The sequence below is a fragment of the Scyliorhinus torazame genome, chromosome 2 (genome assembly GCF_047496885.1).
Source record: "Scyliorhinus torazame isolate Kashiwa2021f chromosome 2, sScyTor2.1, whole genome shotgun sequence".
In the NCBI taxonomy this organism is placed as follows: Eukaryota; Metazoa; Chordata; class Chondrichthyes; order Carcharhiniformes; family Scyliorhinidae; genus Scyliorhinus; species Scyliorhinus torazame.
Window position 1 is genome coordinate 41,173,210 of NC_092708.1, and position 7,656 is coordinate 41,180,865.

The following is a 7,656-nucleotide window of genomic DNA, read 5'->3' on the forward strand; positions in this document are numbered from 1 at the left end:
TGTGGGGCCCAAAATTGCTCACAGTATTCTAAATGGGGCCTAACTAATGCTTTATAAAGCTTCAGAAGTACATCCCTGCTTTTATATTCCAAGCCTCTTGAGATGAATGACAACATTGCATTTGCTTTCTTAATTACGGACTCAACCTGCAAGTTTACCTTTAGAGAATCCTGGACTAGGACTCCCAAGTCCCTTTGCATTTCAGCATTATGAATTTTGTCACCGTTTAGAAAATAGTCCATGCCTCTATTCTTTTTTCCAAAGTGCAAGACCCCGCACTTGCCCACGTTGAATTTCATCAGCCATTTCTTGGACCACTCTCCTAAACTGTCTAAATCTTTCTGCAGCCTCCCACATAGTGCATTGCAGGTAATCAAAACTCACAGTGTAAAAATATTTTGTCTTCATGTCAAATCTATTTACTTTGTTTATTATCTTAAATCTGTGTCCTCTAGAAACTGGTCCTCTCTCGTTGGAAACAGTTTCTCTTGATTTCATCTATCAAAATTGTTCATTGCGGTGACGGGTCGATTACGAGGGGACACAAGTTCAAGGTGAGGGGCAGGAGGTTCGGGGGGGTTTGAGGGTGGTAGATGATCTGGAATGTACTGCCTGGGAGGGTGGTAGAGGCGGGTTGCCTCACATCCGTGACAAAGTAGCTGGATGAGCACTTGGTACATGATAACATTCGAAGCTATGGGCCAAATGCTGGCAAATGGGATTAGGGTTGTCAGGTGGTGCCTTTCATGTGACGGTGCAGACTCGATGGGCCGAAGGGCCTTTTCTGCACTGTATTTTTCTGTGATTCTGTGAACACCTCCATCAAACCTCCTCTTAATTTACACTGCTGTAAGGACAAGAATCCCAGCTTCTCCCAGATAAATGAAGTCCCTTATCACGGAACCATTCTAAAACTCCTCAGCACCCTCTCCAGAATGTTTTTCACACTTGGCCACAATATTCTAGTTGGCTCACGGGTTAATAGACACTACTGTAATATTTCTTTTGGTGTCACTATTGGCACCCCCAGACCCGATCTCCGGCACAGCCACCCTGGCACCTGGGCTGTGCCAGGGTGGCACTGCCATGGTGCCCAGGTGGCATCAGGGGTGCCAGGTATCACCCTGCCCAGTGCCTCTACTTATGAAGCCCAAAACCCAATATTCTTTGCTAACTACTCCCTCCGTATATCCTGCCACCTTCAAATGTCTATGTAAATGACCCTCTGGTGCTGTACAATTTTTATAACTGCACCATTTCTTCCATATAGCCCCACCCTATTCCTTCTGCCAAAGTGCATCACCTCACAGTTCTCTGTATTAAACTTAATTTGCGTCTTGTCTACTCGTTGTGCTTGCCTATGTCAACTAACCAATGTCATGTCCTGCTACAGTTGATTGATAGCGTCTTCACTGCAAGCCACATCCCTAAGTTTGGAAATTTGACTCTGTATTCCAATGTACAAGTCATTTAGCTATATCAGTAAAGCAGTGGGCCCAGCACTGACCCTTGGGGAGCACCATCATCCACCAGTCTGAATAACAATCTGCAACAACTCACTGCTTTCAGTCCTTAAGACAGGCTTTTTAAGAACATAAGAACTAGGAGCAGGAGTAGGCCATCTGGCCCCTCGAACCTGCCCCTCCATTCAATGAGATCATGGCTGATCTTTTGTGGACTCAGCTCCACTTTCCTGCCCAAACACCATAACCCTTAATCCCTTTATTCTTCAAAAAACTATCTATCTTTATCTTAAAAACATTTAAAGAAGGAGCCTCAACTGCTTCACTGGGCAAGGAATTCCATAGATTCACAACCTTTTGGGTGAAGATGTTCCTCCTAAGCTCAGTCCTAAATCTACTTCCCCTTATTTTGAGGCTATGCCCCCAAGTTCTGCTTTCACCCGCCAGCGGAAACAACCTGCCCGCATCTACCCTATCTATTCCCTTCATAATTCCCTTTTTATTCCAAGTTGACACTGACCCTCCTATTCCATGAACCTCAATGTTGTTAACCAGCCTTTTATGCCATATTTTGTCAAAGGCATTATTAAAATCAAAAATGTTCAATTCCGCTTGTCAATCATGTCTGCATGGGTTTCACCCCCACAACCCAAAGATGTGCAGGTTGGTGGATTGGCCACGCTAAGTTGCCCTTAATTGGAGACAAAATAATTGGGTACTCGAAATTTATTAAAATTAAATAAATTCCGCTTGTCAAGCATGATCTACCTGTTACAACTCTGCTCCTTAACTAACTCAACCTTTCCACATCCCTGTTGATTTCATTTTCACCTTGATTGTCGTTTCTAAATCCTTACACAGCACTGAGGGGCTGGTTTAGCACAGTGGGCTAAACAGCTGGCTTGTAATGCAGAACAAGGCCAGCAGCGCGGTTTTTCAATTCCCGTACCGGCCTCCCCGAACAGGCGCCGGAATGTGGCTACTCGGGACTTTTCACAGTAACTTAATTGAAGCCTACTTGTGACAAGAAGTGATTATTATTATTGAGGTTAAAATGACCGGCCTGCAGTTACTAATAATACCCTTACTTGAAATAAGGGTGTCACATTTGCACACGTTGATCTAAATATGGGGTTCCAGGGAATGTCTAAATTGGCACTTTGGACATGCAGAAGTTAAATTAACAAGAGAACTTGAGATGACTGGAGCGATGTCCAACCCCAGTGTCTACATCAGTATCCTGTTAGACTACATAATGCCAGGACCATACACATTAGAACTCCTTGTTCCACCATCTTTATCGAATTCATTTTTAATTCATTTACAGGATGTGGGCTTTGCTGGCTCGACCAACATTTATTGCCCATCCCTAACTGCTCTTGCCAAGGTGGCAGTGGGCTGCCTTCTTAAATAGTGGCAGAATCGGACAGAGTCAGTATGGATTTATGAAGAGGAAATCATGCTTAACCACTCTACTGGAATTCTTCGAGGATGTAACTAGTAGAGTTGACGAAGGGGAGCCAGTGGATGTGGTATATTTGGACTTTCAGAAGGCTTTTGACAAAGTCCTGCATACGAGATTATTGTGCAAGATTAAAGCGCATGGGATTGGGCGTAGTGTATTGAGATGGATATAAAACTGGTTGGCAGACAGGAAGCAAATAATGGATATTAACGGGTCTTTTATCAAATTGGCAGGCAGTGGCTAGTGGGGCACCGCAGGGATCAAATGCTAGGACCCCAGGTATTCACAATATAAATTATTGATTTAGATGAGAGAACAAAATGTAATGTCTATAAATTTGCGGATGACACCAAGTTGTGTGGGAGGGTGAGCTGTGAGGAGGATGTCGAGATCCTTCAGTGTGATTTGAACAAGTTGAGTGAGTGGGCAAATGAATGGCAAATGCAGTTTAATTTGGAGAAATGTGAGGTTTCCGCTTTGGTAGCAAAAACCGAAAGGCAGAATATTATCTGAATGGCCATAAATTAGGAGAGGGGAATGTGCAACGAGACCTGGGTGTCCTCGTACACCAGTCACTGAAGGTAAGCACGCAGGTGCAGCAGGGGGTAAAGAAGGCCTATGGTATGTTGGCCTTCATAGCAAGAGGATTCACGTACAGGAGCAGGAATGTTTTGCTGCAATTATACAGGGCCTTGGTGAGACCACACCTGGAATATTATGTGCAGTTTTGGTCTCCTTATCTGAGGAAAGATGTTCTTCCTCTAGAGAGAGTGCAGCAAAGGTTTACCAGACTTATTCCTGGGATGACGGGACTGACATATGAGGAGAGGTTGAATCGGTTACGATTGTATTCACTGGAATTCAGAAGAATGAGAGGAGGTCTCATAGAAACCTAGAAAGGACTAGACGGGGTAGATGCAGGAAGGATGTTCCCGGTGGTGGATGTGTCCAGAACCAGGGTTCACAGTCTGAGGATACGGGGTAGACCATTTAGGACAGAAATGAAGAGAACTTTCTTCACCAGAGAGTGGTGAGCCTGTGGAATTCACTACCACAGCAAGCAGTTGAGGCCAAAACATTGAATGTTTTCAAGAAGCAGTTAGATATAGTACTTAGGGCAAAGGGGATCAAAGGATATGGGGGGAAAGCGGTATTAGACTATTAAGTTGAATGATCAGCCATGATCACAATGAATGGCGGAGTGGGCCCGACAGTCCAAATGACCTCCTCCTGTTCCTATTTTCTATGTTTCTATGAACTGCAGCTGTCCAAGAGGTGTAGGTACACCCACTGTGCTGTTCGGGAGGGTGTTCCAGGATCTTGACCCAGCGACAGTGAAGGAGCAACGATTTATTTCCAAATCTGAATGATATGTGACTTAAAGGCGAACTTGAAGCAGGTGAAGTTCCAATGCATATGTTGCCCTTGTCCTAAGTGGTAGAGGTCGTGAGTTCGAGGGCAGCACGGTGGCACAGTGGTTAGCATGGCTGCCTCACGGCGCCGAGGTCCCAGGTTCGATCCCAGCTCTGGGTCACTGTCCATGTGGAGTTGGCACATTCTCCCCGTGTTTGCATGGGTTTCACCCCCACAACCCAAAGATGTGCAGGGTAGGTGGATTGGCCACGTTAAATTGGCCATTAATTGGAAAAAATGAATTGGCCACTCTAAATTTTATGGGCAGCACGGTAGCATTGTGGATAGCATAATTGCTTCACAGCTCCAGGGTCCCAGGTTCGATTCCTGACTTGGGTCACTGTCTGTGCGGAGTCTGTACATCCTCCCCGTGTATGCGTGGGTTTCCTCCTGGTGCTCCGGTTTCCTCACACAGTCTAAAGATGTGCGGATTAGGTGGATTGGCCATGCTAAATTGCCCATAGTGTCCAAAATTGCCCTTAGTGTTGGGTGGGGTTACTGGGTTATGAGGATAGGGTGGAGGTGTGGACCTTGGGTAGGGTGCTCTTTCCAAGAGCCGGTGCAGACTCGATGGGCCGAATGGCCTCCTTCTGCACTGTAAATTCTATGAACAGAGTTTGGAAGTTGCTGTTGAAGGAGCCTTGGTGAGTTCTTGGTGAGTTGTTGCAGTTTATCTCGTAGATGGTACATACTGCTGCCATTGAGCACAGTGGTGGAGGGAGTGAATTTGTAAGGTGGTGGAAGGAGTGCTTGTCATGCTTAGTGTTGAGTTTCTTGAGTGTTGTTGGAGCTGCACTCATCCAGGCAAATGAAGAGTATTCTAGGTCACGCTCCTGACTTGTGCCTTGTAGATGGTGGACTAGCTTTGGGGAGTCAGGGGGTGACTTTCTCTACACAGAATTCCCAGCCTTTGATCTAATGTTCCCTTTGCCAAAGAATAAGGCTGACCTTGTCACCTCTCAAAAGTGCTGCCACTGAAATCAATAGCTGTAGGAGAGATCTTTAATGTTTGTATGAGCATTTATCATCTCTAGCCTGCATTGCGCCATAATCCAACAAGTTACCAATGTTGCTGCTATCAATAAAACTTTTAAAAAAGAGTAACAAAGAGAGATAGTGACCAATGCCATTAATATCATTTCTTGCTACAAATGGAACGTCCACTCCCGGATTAATCTGATACCAGAATTGTCACATTTATGTCATGTAACACATATAGTATGGTCAATTATAGGTGTTTGTGTGAGAGAAAAAGCAGCGGGATAATGTTGTCCAGGAATAATATTCAGTTCAGTATGGGTGGTAATAAACATTGATGGAACTCTTATCGAGAGAAAAAAAGTAGAAAATGTTGAGAGGATAGAATAACTTGGGGAATAGACAGAAGCCAGGTAATAATAATAATAATCTTTATCAGTGTCACAAGTAGGCTTACATTAACACTGCAATGAAGTTACTGTGAAAATCCCCATCGCCACACTCCGGCACCTGTTCGGGTACACTGAGGGAGAATTCAGAATGTCCAATTCACCTAACAAGCACATCTTTTGGGACTTCGGTGAGAGGTCTATGAACCTCAATATAAAAAGGCCCAGGAATAACCAAAATGATATAGAGAAGCTAAAAGGTCAAGGATTAGATGTAACATATTGATTCATTGTAATAAACATACAGATATCATGTAATAGACATAGGGTGAGATTCAGCAGCCTTGTCGCACCGACCGAGGTGTCGAGACGAGGCCATTGAATCTCGTGAGAGGCCTTTCGCAAGATTTGCAACTCTCACTGAGTGAGATCCAGATCAGCATATTTAAATGAGCCTAATGGCTCTCCCCCTGACTTCCAGGCACCTTGGCACTGCCAGGCTGGCAGGAGAACTGCGAAGGTGCCAGGCTGGCAGTGTCAGGATGCCCGGGTGTTAGGTTGGAACTGCCAGGAACGGGTGAATTTCCCGGGTGAATTCCCCAAGTTTGGGGTGGGTTGTGAGGGGGGGGGGGGCGAAAGATCAGGGGAGCCTTCCAAAATGGCACCCCGATCTGGAAGGGCGGCACAGTGGTTGGCACTGCTGCCTCACAGCTCCAGAGTCCCGGGTTCAATTCCGGCCTTGGGTGACTGTCTGTGTGGAGTTTGCACTTTCTCCCGTGTCTGCGTGGATTTCCTCCGGGTGCTCCGGTTTCGTCCCACAGTCCAAAGATGTGCAGGTTAGGTGAACTGGGCAGCACGGTAGCACAAGTGGATAACACTGTGGTTTCACAGCGTCAGGGTCCCAGGTTCAATTCCCTGCTGGATCACTGTCTGAACGGAGTCTGCACGTTCTCCCCGTGTCTGTGTGGGTTTCCTCCGGGTGCTCCGGTTTCCTCCCACAATCCAAAGACGTGCAGGTTAGGTGGATTGGCTATGATAAATTGCCCTTAGTGACCAAAAAGGTTAGGAGGTGTTATTGGGTTACGGGGATAGGGTGGAAGTGAGGGCTTAAGTGGGTCGGTGCAGACGCAATGGTCCGAATGGCCTCCTTCTGCACTGTTCTATGAATTGACCATGCTAAATTGTCCCTTAGTGTCCAAAAGATTTGGTTGGGTTAGGGGGATAGGATGAAAGCCTGGGCTCAAGTAGGGTGCTCTTTCCAAGGGCCGGTGAAGACTCGATGGGCCAAATGGCCTCCTTCTGCACTGTATATTCTATGAGCCTCTCCTGCTGGCGAGCTGAAGCTTCCCGGCAGGAAATCCTTTTTAAGTGATGCTGCGGTGGAGAGAAAGGCCAAAGAAAATGGCAAAGTGCCGTTGAATAGCGGGGCGATACTCGATGCTGCAGGTACTGAGAAACACCCCGCTAACCTCACCATTCAGCGGACTTTAACTCAAGTCCGCTGAATCGTGCCCATATGCTGCTGTCAGGATATAACAAAGTGAAACATTATAAATGACGGTGAAGGCAGAGCATCAACATCCCGGCTAATACAATATGGTGCACTTGGCAATGGAGTTGAACGTTTGAGTGTTTGTCCTGAACAAAAGGTCTGGTATGTACAATGCGCTCCAGTTGTAAATATCTCTTGTGGGAGAGGTTCCTACTGTCAGCCACTGGGACCCGGGGACTCCAAGGCAGTTGCGTTGGTCTTGGGCCACAGCAACAGAGCTACAGAAAATAACCAATTAATTGGCCTTCCCTTGTCACTTCATTAATTTAGTTTCTAAACGTCAGCTTTTCGTAGTTCGCAAATGGCGCCCTCTGCAATCAGCCAAGCGGTTCCACCTAATCCTGCGGGAGTGGGAGTACATTGCTACATGTTCAAGATGTTCATTGTTTCGCGGTC